Source organism: Passer domesticus, chromosome Z (genome assembly GCF_036417665.1).
Source record: "Passer domesticus isolate bPasDom1 chromosome Z, bPasDom1.hap1, whole genome shotgun sequence".
In the NCBI taxonomy this organism is placed as follows: Eukaryota; Metazoa; Chordata; class Aves; order Passeriformes; family Passeridae; genus Passer; species Passer domesticus.
The window spans coordinates 48,558,523-48,574,753 of NC_087512.1; the positions used below are offsets into that span (position 1 = coordinate 48,558,523).

Sequence of the window (16,231 nt, forward strand, 5' to 3'; positions counted from 1 at the left end):
CGCCCTGGGCGCCCCCTGGCGGCTGCCCGGCCCCGCCCGCCCCGCGCAGGCGCGCTCCCTGCCCATGGCGCCGCCCAGCGGCAGCCGCCCCTCCCTGCAGGCCCGGGCCGGGATCGGGCCCTGCTGATCGTCCTGTCCCTCGGCTCCCTTCTTTACGAGAGAGAGGAAGGCTCGAAAGGAAGCGTTTGCCAGCTGTGACCCTCTGCTTTACTGTGTGGGGCCGAAAGTCTCCCCTGAAGGTGGCCCTGATGTATCCATGAGTGCTGGTGCAGGCAAAGGCCCGTTCCCTCTCCCGCCAGCTGTCATCATTGGCTCAAAAGCACTGCCCAGCTCTGGAAGGAGAAACAGCCCGTGGCACAGTGGTGCCATCCCTGCCCAGACGGGGCTTTTTGCCACAGCAGCAGCAGGGCTTGCCTTGGCTTCACCTGGAAAGCCAGAAGCCTCTGTAAGTCAGCAGGTTCCCAGGCTGCATCAGCTCCTGGTGGGGGTGAATCCTGCTAGCTCTGACCATTTCCAAAAGGTTATAAAGGCAGCAGTACAGACATACATGCAGAGCAACCAGCATCCAATGAATGTGTAAAACTGTGGGGGTTTTGTGGCATTCTTAGGGCTGTCATGCTGACAGTGCCTCCTCAACAGCTTGTGTGCCATGCCACTGCTGGGCCAGCCTTGTCCCCAAGCTGTCACCCCCAGCCTCATTCTCTGGATGCTGTTGCATCTCAAAGCACAGTTGCCCAATTGCTGAGTTCCAGCTCTCAGGCTGGAGCACCAACCCGTGCTGTTGCATGGGAATGAATGGTCTGTGTCCACTTCATTGTGCTGGCAGAAGCCACTTTTGCTGAGACACAGGACAAATAAAGTAGAGGAAAAAATCAGTTGGAAACTCTTGTATAGAAAATCAAGGTGACTCTGACATTGTGGAGAGGGAGAGAGAATGATGCATCTGACTCCACCTTATCAGAAAGCTAAATAATTACTTTGCTATACCATACGATATACATTGCATCTAAACTGAATCTGCCACACGCTCACCCTTGCTCACAACTGCACAGAACTGCATCCACTCTGATTCTCTCATGACTGTCTCATGGCAGTCCCGACACACACATTCTCCTGGCCCTGATCAGCCAAGGGAATAAAACATCCTCACTTTGGGTAAACAATCTCCATAGTGCATTGTACTTTGGCACAACACAGTCATAAGAATTGTGTTTTCTCTTTCTCTGATGTTCAGAAAATGTGGAACCCAGAAGTATTCCTGGGAAGATTTGTGCCTTGCTTTTCTCTATGAAGAGAATGTGGCAACACTCTTGGGCTGGGGGCAGGCTGCTGGAGCTTTCTGTTGTTTTCGTTTGAGGAAACAGCAGTGTTTTGTGAATGGTGGGCAGAAAACGGTATGTCTGGCTCTGCGGACTGTTTTGTAAGCAGTGCATGTTTGAAACTATTCCCTGATCTCTAGCCTGGAGGAAATTAGGGTCAGCCAGCAACATCTTAAAGCTTCAGGATTATAACACCAGTAAGGCACAAATGTGGGGTCTGTAGATCCAAAGGCATTCCTCATCTAATCAGACATTTCTTGAGAAATGTCCTGACTTCCAGTGTGACACGCAGAGGGAATTTGCATCAGGACAATATGTAGCCTCCCAGCTGTCACATGTGGCATCTGACCAGCTGCTCTCTCCACTCCACTTGCTGGGCTCATGCCAGTCTTGGGGCTGGGAAACACCTGGACTTGTGTAGAGCCCTTCCAAAATGCTGCCATGGCTGCAAGAGCAGGCAAACAGCAAAAGCCCAAATCTTTCTCCATTTTTTTAGTTGGTAGTTTTTCCAGGCACTTGATGTTAATGCTCAGGAAGGTATTTTTAGGAGGGAGAAAAAAAACTGATTTCAAGGGCAGAGGAGAGGAGGGGGAAAGAAGTTTCTGAACTTTGGAAGGCTTGTGGTTGCTCTGTTTTCCTGAGCCTGCCTTCTGAGGTGTGCCCAGCAGCTGAGCTATTTGGTCTCTGCCTCATAACTCCCTTTTAGGTGGGTCTTGCCCATTTTGGTGGTTTTCTCTCCCCGCACCAGCTTCTACATTGTCCCACATTGGGATTTAAGATTCTTTTCCTTCTTTCTGTGTGTCCATTAGAGTCAGATCTCTGTGACTGCCAGATGCATACTGCAGGGAAGCTGCCAGAAGTGAGGCACAGGCCACAAAGGCTTCGTTGAGGTGCTGTAATTGTGCAGCAGCAGTGTGCTGTGTGTGCAGCAGGTTGGTACTTGGCTTTTTCTCCCCACTTTGGTGTCATTCTTCAGCAAGCCCTACAGTTTGCTGGTTGATGTTAGCCATGCAGCAAATGGGTGGGAATGACAGGCATTCCAGTTGAGGGAACTCTCCAGGATATTAGCAAAGCACAATTTCATCCACAGCATTTAAACAAATGTTCTTGGTTTTAGTCAGAAGTGCTGCTGGGCAAAAGAGCACGTTCGCTTTGGTTTCCTCACATGCTGGCTCTTTCTCAGTGTTCAGCTTGGCGTACAGGGTGTATGGGCTTGGTGCCTGTTCTGTGTTACTCTGGATCCTTTGAGCTGTGGGTTATGGACTGCAAGGGGGTTTTGTGCTGCTTTGGGGCAGAGAAGAATTTTCTGGGCTGTTCTTTTGCGTTAGCTGTAGGGAAGGTTTGGTTGCCATGCATGAATTCACAGAGCAAGCCAGAGCGGCTGCTATTGTGATGTCAGCAGAGGGCTGCCACGTCACAGCGTTGTCAGCAGGAGGTTTTCCTGGTGCCTGCGAGGCCTCAGCGTCCAGAGCAGCTCTTGGCACGCTCCTTGCAGGAGGATCACCTCGACTGAGCTGTTCTCAGATTACAGCTGCTGTCCTTTTGTTTCTGTATTTTCTTGCACAGTCCTTGACTGGTGCAAGTGTCCTGTTTTTCTGCTTTTTACTTGCACAGTCTCAGGACTTGTGCAAGTGTCCTGTTTTTCCCCTTTTTACTTGCAAAGTCCTGGGAGTTGTGCAAGTGAGTTTTTTTTTTCATTTTTGTTTCCTGGCCTATGGACTCGAGCAGCACTGCTCAAAGGATGGAGCGAGTCCGTAGAGCAGTCAGCAGCGCCTTTTCATTGGTGGCTTCTCGGAAAGCTTTTCTTCGTTTGGCTGGTAAATAGAAGGTTTTTTTTCCCTTTGGGGCAGCACGTTGGAACAAAAATGGCATAAAGATGCCATCTGTTTGGTAAAGCTCCTGTCAACAGCTTCAGCTGAGAAGGGGGTGTCTTTTGCCCAGCAGGGTGTAGGAACCTCCAAAATGCAGACTGGGAGAGCCTTGCATGCATCCTTCTAAAAACTGTGCAGGTCTCTCCAGAACTGAGGAAAAGCATCTTTTGATTGCATTCCATCCTTAAAGGATGTGCCTGTCTAACTGGACTATGGCCCCGAGGGGCAGCAGCCCAGCGGGGAATGCCGGCCGGCCAGGATAGCTCAACGAGGGTCCAGGATCGCCCAGCGGGGGGCTCAGGCAACCCAGGCAAGCTATAGTGATTTGCAGCTCAGCTCTTTAGTGATTTCAGCTCTTTTAGCTTGCCTGGAGCCGTCGCCCTAGGTGCCGCCGCAGCAGACGCAGAGAGAGAGGGAGCAGCGCTGTGTGGGTTCCGCAGGGTTCTTTTATTGGGGTCTCTGCCAAGGGTCCAGTGACAGCTCTCCTCTGCCGAACCGGGCAGAGTTTAGGGGTTTTTATACCTTACAGGGGTATTGAAAACTGTCCAATAGTAAGGGTCAGGGGAAAAGTGACCTATGGATATACAGGGAGATAACAGGGTCCGAAAAGGCGGAAGAGAGGGGCTTCCAAAACCTTAGTCATGCTGACTTTGGTATTTCCTAGCTCAGGCTTCTGATCTCCAAGGCCTTGCAGGCCTTGTGCCTGCTACAACTCCACTTTCTGTATTTAGAAAAAAGGCATTCCCTATGGTTCTTTTAAAACAATGGACAAGGCATGAGAACATAAGTAACACGATGACAATTACAAGAAAAATCCACAACATTCCCTTAACCAAAGATGCAACCCATCCCGTTAATCCCCATTGACCGAAGAGGTCATTGACCCAGTCTGGGGTCTGTTCTACTTTTAAGTCCTTCACAAGTCCCTTCAGTTTCTGGATGTTGGCGTGGATGGATTCCGAGCGTGAAGAGAGATTGAAGCAGCACATCCCTTCGAAGTCCTCGCAGCCATGTCCGTGGGCAAGCAGCAGGAAGTCAATTGCTGCCCGATTTTGGAGTGAGGCATGTCTTGTGGTTTCTTCTTCCTTTAAGAGATCGCTCAGGGCAGCAGAAGTAGCGTTAGCTTGCTTACTGAGCCAGCACCCAAGGTGATTTATGTCACCCAGGGCCTTAGCCGCAGCTACCCATGGTAGGAATATAGAGACCGCTATCTTTTTAGGTTTGTTCCAATCGTATAATTTGGGATCACAATTTTCATCAAATGCTGTGTAGGACCTTTTGTGGCGTTTTAACTCGCTCTCTTTTTTCCAATCGTGCAACAAGGTGATATTTGGAGTAAAGGTGGAAAGTTTTCCTAGGGTACAGGGACCTCCCTGGAGTCGTGAGGGGATCCCAGCCCATACTCTGTCACCACAGATGAGAAACATTCCTTTGGGTAGAACTTTGGGATGGAGAGAGGACACAGAGATCACACGAGCAGTGTAATTACACCAATCGTGAGGGTTGTAGGCTTTGTTAATTGGCGATATGTCTTTTCGGTATGTGTTTTTGTTCAGATCAATTTCAGGCAAATTATTCTTTGGACGTCTAAAGTAAAATTTGACACAGAAGGTGGCCTTAGAGGACCCCAATAGATCCAATTCTTGAGGTTCCTCAAGAGCATTGGGCAGTATTTTTGTCCACTCGTCCCAAGTTTCTACCTGGCGGGGTCGCTTACCTGTGGTGCGGAGAAGCTCTGAATTATAGGTGGGCCAGTCATCAGCTATGAAAGGAACTCCTACTAGACATGTGGAAAGTGGGTTATCAACGCTCCCCACGGATAAGCACATGTTATCCTGTTTTAATGTTCTTGCTAAGGTTACCCAGACATTATGGCTCGGCTGTGGGCCGATCCAACCGACGGCGCATGGCACGGTGAGGAATATCCAGGCAGCAGTGAGGACAGCGCCAACAGAGATATTTTTCATCTTTGGGCAGGAATGGGGCTTCTGATAGGGAATATAAGCAAAATTTGTTATTTTTATGGTAGGAGGGGAGGGTTAGGGTTCCTTTCTTGTTCCTTTCCTCTGTTCCTTCCACCTCCCCCCTTTATTTTTAGTTTTTTACTGTTTGTTTTTTTTTTTTTTTTTTCTATGGTGCTAAGGGTGGGGGAGTAGGTAAAAGTTAGAGGCTTTTGGTAAGGGTTGATAAAAGGGATAATAGGGTTTTTTAGGGTAAAAAGGGTAATAACATCTAATTCAAAGAACAGTTTTGTTTTCAGGCTGTGCCTGGCCTAGGGCTTGATGCCTCAGAATGTTGTTCAGCTTTCTGGTTTGTCTGCTGCTGTGTGATGGGACAGTCGTCTCCTCCACCTGTGGATGTTTGGCGACGTCTTTGTCTCCAGGCCGAGCTGGTCTGGTTTTGAGGAGGTCTTGTGTTTGACTCAGGAGGATTCTTGTCACTGCTTGTGGAAGTGGTATTTGCAGTGCCTAGGTATGGTTTTATGTTTTTCCCTGGGTACCATCTTGGACCAGATGGTAGCAGAACACACACATATCCTCTTCCCCAGGTAATGAGTTCGAAAGGTCCAGAGACTTTATGTGTTTCTGGGTCCTTCACCAGCACAGGTGGTTTCTCTGTGAGCTTTGCTTGGGTGGTATTTGCAAAGTGGCGAAGTACTGGTGGATCAGGCTCTGAGGTTGTACAGTTCAGGAAGTTGATGACATAGAGAGCCTTGCAAAGTCTTTCAACTGGAGAGGTGATTTTTGTTCCTCTCTGTTGCTGATTGAGGACTCTTTTGAGAGTTTGATGTGTCCTTTCCACGATGGATTGTCCTGTGGGGTTTGCAGGTATACCTGTCTTGTGTTGTATTCCCCACTCACTGAAGAACTCTTTTAACTTACGAGAGGTATAGGCAGGTCCATTGTCTGTTTTGATCTCCTTTGGTACTCCCAGGGTTGCAAATGCGAGGAGAAAATGTTTTATGGTGTGCTGCGCAGTTTCTCCTGTATGTGTTGATGCAAATACTGCTCCTGAGAATGTATCAACCGATACATGCACATACTTTGACCTTCCAAAAGGTGCAAAGTGGGTTACATCTGTCTGCCACAGCTGGCAGCTGTTTAAACCTCGGGGATTGACTCCCGTCCCCACAGATGGTATCTGGTAGTTTTGACAGTTCGGGCATGTGGCAACAATAGCTTTTGCCTGATCTTTTGAAAGCTTGAACATTCTGATAAGGGCAGGCACATTTTGATGAAAAAATGAGTGTGACAACTTTGCCTGGGCAAAGATGTTAGGGACATTAGCAGTCTCTATTGCCATGGCTAAGGTGTCTGCTTTCCTGTTCCCTTCTGCAATGAAACCTGGGAGGTCAGTGTGTGACCTCACATGCATTATATAGTAAGGTTGTTTTCTGTGGGAAATTAAGCGTGTTAGTGTGGAAATCAATTGGTATAACTTTGGATTGGAAACCTCTTTGAGAAGAGCATGTTCTGCTCTCATAGCTATGCCAGCAACATAAGCTGAATCTGTGACCAGATTAAAAGGTTCGTCTTTGAATTTCTCAAAGGCTCTGACAACAGCTGCTAACTCCGCAATCTGTGGAGATCCCTCCACTATTTTTATGTCAGATTCCCAATTTTGGGTCTTAGGGTCCCTCCATGTCATTACCGACTTGTGGGATGACCCTGAGCCATCTGTAAAGACGGTTAGAGCTTTGAGAGGTGTCCTACTTTGGACTAATTTCGGGGTCAGATGAAATGTCACATCACGATTAAAAAGCTTATGTTTTGGGATATGTACTGAAATTTGGCCTGTATAGCTATCTAAGGCATACTGGAGACTCTCATTGGTCTGGAGCAAATGTTCCAGATCCCCAGTGGTCATTGGCAAATATATGCATGTGAACTCACACCCTGCAAGGGAACGGAGGCGAGTTCTAGCCTTTTTTATTAAATGTGCCATAATTTCTTGGAAGGTGGTAACTGTTTTTGTGGGTTGGTTATTTGTAAAGATCCACTCCAGGATTAGTAAAGGGTCTCGAAGTTGAGTGTCCCATTGAAAAATCAGTCCATGGAACCTAGGTGCTTTTCCCAGAATGACGAACTGGAAAGGCAGGCTGGGCTCGAAGCGATGGGCTTTGCGTGAAGACAGGGCTTCCTGGACCTTGGTGATGGCATCTCGGGCCTCTGGTGTTAGAGTGCATGGAGAGTCCAGATTCTCCTTGCCCCGGAGAAGGCTGAACAGTGGAGCGAGGTCCTCTGTTGTAATTCCTAGCAGTGGACGTACCCAGTTGATGGATCCACACAGACTGTGTAAGTCTCTCAGGGTTTTTGGGTCGTCTCGGATGGCGAGCTGCTGGGTTACGATGGTCCGTTCCCGGATCTGGAGTCCAAGGTAAGTCCATGGATTGGTGTACTGTATTTTGTCCTCACGGATCTCGAATCCTGCCTTTTCTATGGTTTCAATAGTCCTTTTAACTGCTTTGTCCAAGTACGTTTTTTCTGGTGCACAGACCAGGATATCGTCCATATAGTGATAGATGATCGCACCTGGGAATAGGTTCCGAACAGGAGACAGGATGTGAGCAACATACCACTGGCATATACTGGGACTGCACTTTAGTCCTTGAGGAAGGAAAAGCCAATGATATCTTTTGAGTGGAGCCTCTCTGTTAAGAGAGGGAACGGAGAAGGCAAACCGTGGAGCGTCCTGGGGATGCAGCAGGATGCTGAAGAAACAGTCTTTAATATCAATGATAGCAAGTGTCCAGTCTCTAGGCAGCATCGATGGTGAGGGCAGGCCAGGCTGAAGGGGACCCATGTCCTCGATGACCTCGTTGATTTTGCGAAGATCGTGGAGGAGCCTCCACCTGTCTGTTCCAGGCTTTTGTAGTATGAAGACTGGAGAATTCCAAGGGCTAGTGGTCTCTACGATGTGGCCTTTGGCGAGCTGTTCATCCACAAGGGCATGTAGTGCGCGCAGTTTGACTTTAGAAAGGGGCCACTGCTCGATCCAGATCGGGTCATGGCATTTCCAGGTGAGACGAGGAGTGTCTGGCAGTGCGCGCTCCTCAGTGGCCCCAATTAGAAATCCGGACTGGGAATACGTAGGGAGGCTCCCCACTGACATAAAATGTCCCGTCCATACAAGGTGATGGGGGCCCTTACCACAAACGGGCGGATGGTTGCCAACTTGCCTTCAGGCCCTTCGACGAGGATGTTGTTCTTGCTCCGCATGGAAACTGTAGCTCCACCGATCCCTGTAATCATGCCTGCCACAGGTTGTAGTTCCCAGTGTGCTGGCCATTCAGAGCGGGCGATGATGGTCACGTCTGCACCGGTATCCAGCATCCCTGGTAGGTGGAACTTCTCTCCTCTGCAGGTAAGATCGCACTCGATGACAGGCTTACTCGGTCCCACAACTTGTATCCACATTGCTGTGGGGTTGAGAGGAAGCTGTTCCCTGTGATTCTTAGGGAGTAGAAAGGCCTGTGCAAATGGGGTACCCTTTGGAAGAAAATATGGTAAGTCTGTGCAGTACACCTGGACAAAGATTTCTTGTCCCGGGTGCACTGTTTGTACTTCTGGAACAACAAATATTTCCTTTGGGCTATGGAGAGAATCACCTAAAATTAGGATGTTAGAAGGACCACCTTTTGGCCCACGTTTGCCTGTGGGAACATGATAAACATTGTCATTTTTAAAGTCAATGGACAGTGCAGTTACCAGCTGACGGCGCGTTCCCTTTGGTATCGCTCCATGTGTTGGGTCCTCCTCATGTGGTCTGGAATCTCCTGGGATGGTGCGTGGCTGGGTCTGGATGGCCTTTGATTTGGTGTCTTTGCGTGGGGCCCCACCACGCTCCGATGGAAGTTTCCCGGACACTGCTGATAGTGCTGCTGATTCTGGGGCCTTTGGTAGAAATTGCGAGGGTACCTGGGAGGTGACCTCTCTGGACAGTCCTTTATAAAATGCCCAAAATCTCCGCAGTGGTAGCAGCGGACCTGATCTTTAGAAGCTATTACTGCATATGCACTAGAAACTCCTTCTGCAACACCCTTAGTAACTGCTTGGGCCACTGTGTCTTCAGTGGACAGGTGGCGTGTGCAGCTTTCCAGCATTTGCTCTGTGGTAGGTTCTGTGTCTAAGGGTAAGGCTCTCAGAATTGCTTTACATTTTTCATTCGCATTACTCAAGGCAAGTTTACACAACAGTTCTTTTCTTGCCTCTGTGCTCTCTATCTGTTTTTCCAGAGCATCCTTAATTCTATCCACAAATTTGATAAAGCTTTCATCTATTCCTTGTTTGATAGTAGAAAAATATTGGGTGGGGGTAGAATCATCTGGGGTGAGAAGTAAGGAGATTTTTGCTGCTATAGCCACGTCTTGTAATGTTGCCTTAGGTAAAGTATCAGCTTGGTCAGAGGGTTTCTGCAAATCCCCTTCACCAGCCAGCTGTTCGAGTGTAAAATTTGACTTATCAGCATCTGCAGCGTAGTTATCTGATAATGTTTTTAATTGCTTTTTCCAATGCCTTTCCCAAAGCATGTACTCGGCGGGAGAAAGGAGGCACTGGGCAATATTTTTAATATCGTGGGGTACCAGAACAAGTGCTGAGAACGTAGCCTCTAGGAAATTTCTAAAAATATGTGAACTTCTACCATGTTCTGTGGCTGTATTTCTTAATTGCACAAGTTCTTTATTTGTAATAGGTTCCCATGTCTTTCTAGTGGTGGCACCTCCTCGTTTTCCCTTCTTATAATCTACTGGAAAGGCAGTAATTCTCTGAGCTAACTGCCAGTCCCCTGCCTGTGTGGCTTCCATTTTTATTTTTGCCCAAGGATCTACATATTCTATTTCCAAATCAGAATCGCTGTCACTGCTGTCATCAGATGATGAGAAGTGAGAGCTATCAGGCCTTGCCTTATGTTTCTTATGGCTGGCTGGAGCTGCATTTGGCAGAGGTGCCTGTGGCTGTGGAGAGTGTAAGGCAGCACATGGCAGAACGTGGCTACAGGAAGGCCGCATGGCCGGGGTGGCCGTGCAATGCGTGATACAGCAGGCACAGGACTGGGGGGCGTGGGGAAGGGGGGCAGAACTGAAGGAAGTCTGGGGGGTCCCGACCGGGGGCTGCGGAGCGTGGGTATGGGGTTGCGCAGCGAGGGTATGGGGGCAGGGGAGGTGCGGGATGTAGGAGGTGGCGGGACTGAGGGAGGGTGCGGCGGATACAGGGTGGCTTGGGTCTGGGGCCGATATGCGAGCGGGCATGATTCCGGCGGCAGGCAAAAGCGCGGTGGTGGGGGGGGGGGCGTGGGTACCCAGGCGGGCTGATCCCCTGCCGCAGCAGGGATGATGCTGGGGGCAGGGAAAGACGCGATGGTAGTGGGGGGGGTGAGGGCGGGGGAGGGAGTGGGGGCGGGCGCGGCAGGGACGGGAGGGACGGAAAAGGGGGTGGGGGGGGCCCCAGCAGGGTCGGGGGGAGCAGGGGGAGGGGTGGGGTTTGGGTCGGTCCCGGCGGGAACTGGCGCAGATGCTCTCGGAGATAACGCAGGGCAGGGAGGCTCCCGAGGGGCAGGCGGGGGGGGAGGAGGGGGTGGGCAGGGGCCGTGGGCGCCCTGGGGTCGGGGAATTGCGGCGCAGATAGCGCGGCCCTAGGACCCAGAGGAGTGCTGGATTCCAGGGTGGAGGGGGTGTTATCTCCTCCATTAGCATTTGAAATAGGCGCTTCTGTTGAGGCAGATAAGAACTTTTCGTTTCTTTCGACAGAATTTAGCCCTGAAGTTACAATCTTTTTGTTAGTTTTTTCTACAGCTTTAGTGATAGCATGAAACATAGGTAAAAACCGGGTTACAGAAAAGTCTTGGTTAATTTGAAACTTATATATCGTGGTCCCAATTGTATCCCAAAAGGAGTCTAAGGTAATAGTCTGTGTATTAGTATCTGGGAAGTGGCAGAGAATCCACTTTATAAATTTTTTCAGGTTAGTTTTTGAAAGGTTACCTTTAGAAAAAGAAAAGTTGTTAGAAGATAGGATTTCTAGGATTAGGGAATATAAATCTCTCTCATTCTGGGATCGTTTACTAAGCTTTGATCCCATTTTTCAGTTCCCACCAGCAGAAAAAAGAGAAAAAAAAAAGAAAAACAAAAAAAAAGGACCCAAGGAAAAATATCTTTGCGCGCAAGAGAGGCTGTATTAAACTTACACTTTTCAGCCTGTTGTGGGTCAAAGTTCTGCTGGGGGTCGTCTGCTCGTCAGCCTCCGCGAACACTCGCGTGCCCAGGTGTCGGGGTGCGGGTCGGCTGACCTGTTCAGAAGAGTCCTTCTAAAACGGAGAGCTTCTCCTTCCAGGATTTCTGGCGAGCGGAGGCAGTGACAATTTCACGAAGAAATGCTGCTCGTCTGAGATTCCAGGTCCGGCATTCAGTTTCGCGGCCAGGCCATCGCGGCGGTTCAGATGTCGGCCCAGGGGCCCCTCGCTGTTCGGGCGTCCGCTATGTTCGGTGCGCCAGTTATGGCCCCGAGGGGCAGCAGCCCAGCGGGGAATGCCGGCCGGCCAGGATAGCTCAACGAGGGTCCAGGATCGCCCAGCGGGGGGCTCAGGCAACCCAGGCAAGCTATAGTGATTTGCAGCTCAGCTCTTTAGTGATTTCAGCTCTTTTAGCTTGCCTGGAGCCGTCGCCCTAGGTGCCGCCGCAGCAGACGCAGAGAGAGAGGGAGCAGCGCTGTGTGGGTTCCGCAGGGTTCTTTTATTGGGGTCTCTGCCAAGGGTCCAGTGACAGCTCTCCTCTGCCGAACCGGGCAGAGTTTAGGGGTTTTTATACCTTACAGGGGTATTGAAAACTGTCCAATAGTAAGGGTCAGGGGAAAAGTGACCTATGGATATACAGGGAGATAACAGGGTCCGAAAAGGCGGAAGAGAGGGGCTTCCAAAACCTTAGTCATGCTGACTTTGGTATTTCCTAGCTCAGGCTTCTGATCTCCAAGGCCTTGCAGGCCTTGTGCCTGCTACACTGGACCCCCTCTCTGTGCTCCAAGAGCCACTGGCTCTGCGCTGAAGGGCAAACTGCCGAGCACTTTGTGTGTGCTCCTGAAGCCCAGAGCTGGGCCTGTGCTGTGTCCCAACAGAACTGCAAGCGCTGAGAGGGGTTTGGTGGAAGCTTTTGTGGGAATTGTTTACAGCAACTGCGTGGGACATGCTGCATGCAATTTACAAAAAGAAAAAGCAAGTCCAGGAAAGAGAGGAAAAAAAAGCTGCTTTAGCTGTAGGCTGGACAACGAGCTCCAATGTAGGCACTGCGGGCTAAGGAACAATTTGCATCTTCACGGCCAAGTTTCTAGTTCCTTAGTGGCAAAGCTGAACAAAAGGTAGACACAGCCTAGGGGATTGTCCTGCAGTCTTGCTTGCTGTGTTAAAGAAATGCTGCTCCTGGAGGGATGTTGTGAAAGGCGAATGCTCTCTGCTTGGGTGGACTTGTTCTGTGGGCTTCCTCAGCACAAACAGCTTTCTAACAGCACCTGGTTCATTTTCCCTTGCCCCCGGCAGCTCGCCTCAGAGGTGGAAGGAGTCAAGCGCGCGCTTCGGTGAGTGGGACGGGCACCCTTGACATTCCTGGTGTCTGAGGAGTGTGGAGAAAGCTGTGGGCTTGGCCTGTTGCAGTAGAGTGTCAGCCTGGCAGGCCAAAAGAAAGTCCATGTCAATGTCTGCATGAACACTACCAGAGGGATTCCATCCCTTTCCTCCTTTTCCAGTGAAGAGGTTTTAACTAATGAAAGTCAAGCTTTGCAGACAGGAGGCTGCATGCTGATTGTAGCCAGCCTGAAATATCTCCTGCAGAAGCATGCACAATCCTGTCTAAACATTAGACTAATCAGCCCTTTTTAATTGAGTTGTAATGCCTGAGCATCTCACTTTTATCCAAATTCATGACTTCTGTTTAGGACATCTGGGAATAGAGCTCAGGAGAAATCAGGTTCTAAATGACAGGTTACTCCCTGTCCCTCACGCTGCTGCCTGTCTGCAGAGCACCACAGCAGCAGCAGAACCTCCTCTGGCTCACTCTCTTCCTCCCGAGGCTAAAGGGGACACAAAGGACAACAAACCTCCAGGTGTTGTCAGTCCAGGGCCTGAGCATCCTGCAGCAATCAGTGGCAGCTTTGGTTGGTTGAGTGCAAAGCTTTGGGGCAGTGCAGAGCTGCAAGTTTCTGAGCAGGCAGCCCTTGCCCTTTGAGGCTGAGGATGCTGTGGGCTGGAGTCCTGCCATGACCTCGCTCTTCAGCCCAGCCACTGATCCATGGGAAATGGCATCTGAAAATTCACATGCAGACATCATTTTCCTGGCATTCCCACAGGGACTGTGAACTTCCCTTGGTGTCAGAGAAGCGGTAGCATGATGTCCTTTAGTGCTACTGGTGTGGAAGTCAGCCCCTTTGTGCAGAGTCTGTGCAGGCTTCCTGCTGTCAGCAGAGAGAGGTCCCCAGGTGCAGTTCACAGCCTTGTGGGGTGCCGAGGAGCCGCTGTTGTCGGCAGGGACCCACCCCTCTCCACGCCCTATCTAGGTAGCTACAGGCACTGCTTTGACTGCCCCCTTAACTTTGATATGACCCAAGTGTCGAGAAGACTCCTGAGCAGCTCTGCATGGCAGAGACAAAATCTGTCTGTGAAGGGCTGGAATGCAGTTCCTGTTGGCTGCTCTTGAAGGCCTGAAATCCTGAGGGGAAGCCAGTTGAGCAGAGCTGAGCAGGGAAATGTTCCCTGCTTCTATTCAGACACTCCCAGAGCAACTCCAGGGTTAGTTGGGACATAAACAGCCCCATACAACAGCTTTTGCCTTCAGGGGAGCTGCTGCTTGCTGCTTCTGCCAGCTCTCAGGAGCCAACTTCCCTGCTCCTGATTGCTTGTTTGTGCTTTTTCCCTGCCTATTCCTTGCAGGTCCCGCTAGGAGAGGATCTTGCCAGTCAGGACTCCTGGGCCCAGGCAGGAAAGGCGGAACGGCAGGAGAGCACGGACAGAGTGCACGGTGCCCAGGAGTTCAGGTGTGTGTTGAGCTTTCTCGCTTTCTCTGAGCAGGAGTGGGCATTGCTGGGCTTTAGGAGGCCCAGTGTCAAAGAACAAATTTGGCTTTCTCATTGCTGGACTTGCTCAGCACAGACAGGGAAAGGCAGCCCAGGGCAGGTCTGGCTGCTGACCAACCTAGAGCACAGCTGCCTCCTGGGACTCACTCCTTAAACCCTGACAAAAAGCATTCCTAACTAGACCAGAGTAAAAGCAAGGGAGGATCAGGCTGGGCTTAAGGAGAGCAAAGCATTGACCTGCAAAGGCAGTCATGCAGCAGAACAAGTGTCTCAGAGAGCTTGTGTAGATTGTACCCCTGGAAATTCAGAAGCCCCAGCTGGATAGGGCCTTAACCAGCCTGTCCAGATGCTGACCCCAAGTGCTTGGAACTGAAGCCTGGGCCAGAGGCTTCCCGGGATCTCTGCCAGCCTAACCATACTTTGATAACTGGATTGGAAAATTGTCCCCACCTCCTCCCCAAGCTATGGCTTGCAGGCTCTTTCCTTGTTTCACTAGTGAAAGCAAGAGTAATTGTGGCAGTACTCATCTCGACTTAGCAAGTATGTCTTAGCCAAAGAAGAACTTTTGCAAGTCCAGTATCCGCTGTAATCAGAAAGGAGTGTAAGAGCTAGCAGGCAGGAAGCTGTTATGCTGAGAGTACCTGAGCTTTCTGGAAGTGTTCTGTGGCTTCTGGAAGCTTGTTTGACTTCCTCAGTGGTGACTCTTTCACCTGCATGAACAACAAAGAGAGATGCTGGTCTAGGAAGGGAATTACAGCATTCTCTTGAGGTGGAAGTAGAGGGCTGTTGGAAGCCCCTGAGACTGCCTTGTGTGAGACATGGTATGCAGTCCTGGTCTTGCAAGGAGACTGTGTTGCAATTAAAGGCTTGTTTGTCTGTCTGCTTGCCGTAGATGGAAGGAGTTGGCTGCATTTGAGAGAAAGCGCCACTCCTCACTAGAGAGGGCGTCTGAAGTGGCGGCACCGACAGCGGAGGAATGGCAGCCTCAGAAGGATCTGCTGAAGGAAGTGGATTCTCTGGCAGTGCCAAAGGTACGCTCACCTTGTTCCTAGGCAGCACTTGTGGGAGAGGAATTTGTCCCAGCAAGACCCGCCCCCACCCCGAATGCTGCTTCTGGCAGCAAGTTGAGACCAAGCCTGTGTTGTTGTTGTTCCTCTTGAAAAATGGTGCCCCTCCACTGCCAGGTTTTCCGCCGGCAGCGGCCAGCCCACAGGGGCCTGGAGAAGCTGCTACAGGAGTTCTCTCACCAAGGGCACACCCTGTCCCAGGTGTGCGGAGAGAAGGCGGTGCTGGCACAGGAGAATGCTGCCCTGGAAGTCCGACTGGCAGCCACGGAGCGGGACCTACGAGGCCTTTCAGAGCAGCTGGCAGAGGCCAGGTAAAGGCAGGGAGGAGACCCTGGGTGGGACATTACTGAAGGTCGGTAATTACAAAGGTGGTGAGCATTGTATCAGGATTTACTGCCTGCTGTGTGCTCTCCAGATATTTCTCGGGCAGAGAAGCAAAGAGATACAAGCAAAAAGGGAAGGATACTGTGATGTGAATATTACTTTTCTGCCAGCTCAAGCTCTCAAAGCTTTTTTTGGGTGCCTGCTTGGGACCCCTTGCACATTCCTGTGAAAACTGCAAAGCAAGCCAACTTGGTACTGAATTGAGGACCAGGGACACTGTGCAGATGTTTGCTGAAACCAGAAGTTTCCCTCTGGTTTTGCTTTCTCCTTCAGTGCATCTGACCATCAATCTTTGCTTGCCAAGTCGTTTGACATGGCGTTTTTGGAATTCAAGGCTCTTAGATGTGAATGTTGTGAGTAGGGTGCTGACGCTTCAGGTGAAGCTGGAGGGTCATGCTGAAAATTTTGAGAGCCTGCAGAGCTGACTCTTGTGAAGGATGGTGCAGAACCTAGAGCTACTTACAAACAGCAGCAGCAGCAGAAGGGAAAGGTCTTGTGACTTCTTGACAGTGTCTGGGGATTCTTGCTGAGCACTG

The 16,231-nt window shown here is 50.4% G+C and overlaps 1 long non-coding RNA gene across 1 annotated transcript; it reads left to right on the top strand.

Annotated features, from left to right (window-relative positions):
* Window positions 1-2,782: 2,782 nt before the first annotated feature.
* Window positions 2,783-15,218, top strand: LOC135291475 (uncharacterized). The gene is made up of 3 exons (XR_010354263.1): window positions 2,783-3,136; window positions 14,102-14,205; window positions 15,137-15,218. It is a non-coding gene; the product is annotated as an uncharacterized LOC135291475 (long non-coding RNA).
* Window positions 15,219-16,231: the final 1,013 nt, after the last annotated feature.